The sequence below is a fragment of the Piliocolobus tephrosceles genome, chromosome 13, assembly GCF_002776525.5.
Source record: "Piliocolobus tephrosceles isolate RC106 chromosome 13, ASM277652v3, whole genome shotgun sequence".
NCBI lineage: Eukaryota > Metazoa > Chordata > Mammalia > Primates > Cercopithecidae > Piliocolobus > Piliocolobus tephrosceles.
The window spans coordinates 12,550,453-12,551,847 of record NC_045446.1 but is presented as its reverse complement, the minus strand read 5'-3'; positions in this window follow the sequence as shown (position 1 = coordinate 12,551,847).

Below are 1,395 nucleotides of genomic sequence, written 5' to 3'. Positions count from 1 at the left end.
TTTTTTTTTTTTTTTTTTGTAGAGATAGGCTTTTGCCATGTTGTTCAGGCTGGTCTTGAACTGGGCTCAAGTTATCCTCCCACCTTGGCCTCCCAAAGTGCTGGGATTACAGGGATAAGCCACAGTGCCTGGCTGGGGTTCTGTGTCAGTTTTACCCCTACTGCCCAAATTTGTCACCATGGATTATCACAGGCAACCTCCGCCTCCCGGATTCATGTGGTTCTCCTGCCTCAGCCTCCCGAGTAGCTGGGATTACAGGTGTGCAGTACCACGCCTGACTAATTTTTGTATTATTAGCAGAGACATGGTTTCACCTGTTGGCCAGGCTGGTATTGAACTCCTGACCTCAGGTGATCCAAAGTGCTGGGATTACAGCACTCAGCCTCAGCCTCCCAAAGTGCTGGGATTACAGCACTCAGCCTCAGCCTCCCAAAGTGCTGGGATTACAGGCGTGACACCGCACCCAGCTATTCAATCACACTTCTGCACGGCTGTCTGTGCCTCCATCATGCCTATCCAATGAAGTCTCCATGAAAGGCCTAAGAGGACGGAGTTCAGAGAGCTTCCATAGACCAGAGCATGTGAGGTTCCTGAAGGGTGGGGCGCCCGGGGAAGGCATAGAAGCTTCACCCCCCCCATACCTCCCACCATGCAGCTCTTCATCTGTATCCTTTGCAATACCCTTTATAGTAAACAGGTAAATGTAAGTAAATGTTTCCCTGAGTTCCAAGAGCTGCTCTAGCAAATTAACTGAACCCAAAGAGGGGGTCTTGGGAACCCCGACTTACCGCCGGTTGGTCAGAAGCACAGGTCAAACAACCTGGGGCTTGCAATTGGCATTGGAAGTGGGGCCCAGTCTCATGAGACTGAGCCCTCAACCTGTGGGATCTGATGCTAGTCCCAGGTGGATGGTGCCAGAATTGAACTGGAGGACAGCCGGGTGGTGTCTGCTGCATAGTTGACTGTGAGCTTGTTGGTGGGGAGAAAAGCCCCACGCATCTGGTGTAAGAAACATGTCCCAAGAGTGTAGTAAGAGAGGCCAGGCGCGGTGGCTCACACCTGTAATCCCAGCACTTTGGGAGGTCGAGGCAGGCAGATCACCTGAGGTCAGGAGTTCAAGACCAGCCTGGCCAACACGGTGAAACTCCAGCTCTACTAAAAATACAAAAATTAGCTCTGCGTGGTGGTGCACGCCTGTAATCCCAGCTACTTCGGAGGCTGAGGTAGGAGAAGTACTTGAACCCTGGAGGCAGAGGTCACAGTGAGCCAAGATCATACCACTGCACTCCAGCCTGGGCAACAGAGCGAGACTCCATCTTAAAAGAAAGAAAGAAAGAAAAAAAGAGTGTAGTAAGAGAAACGCAATTTTAGTTTTTCCCTCTTACACATCTTGAA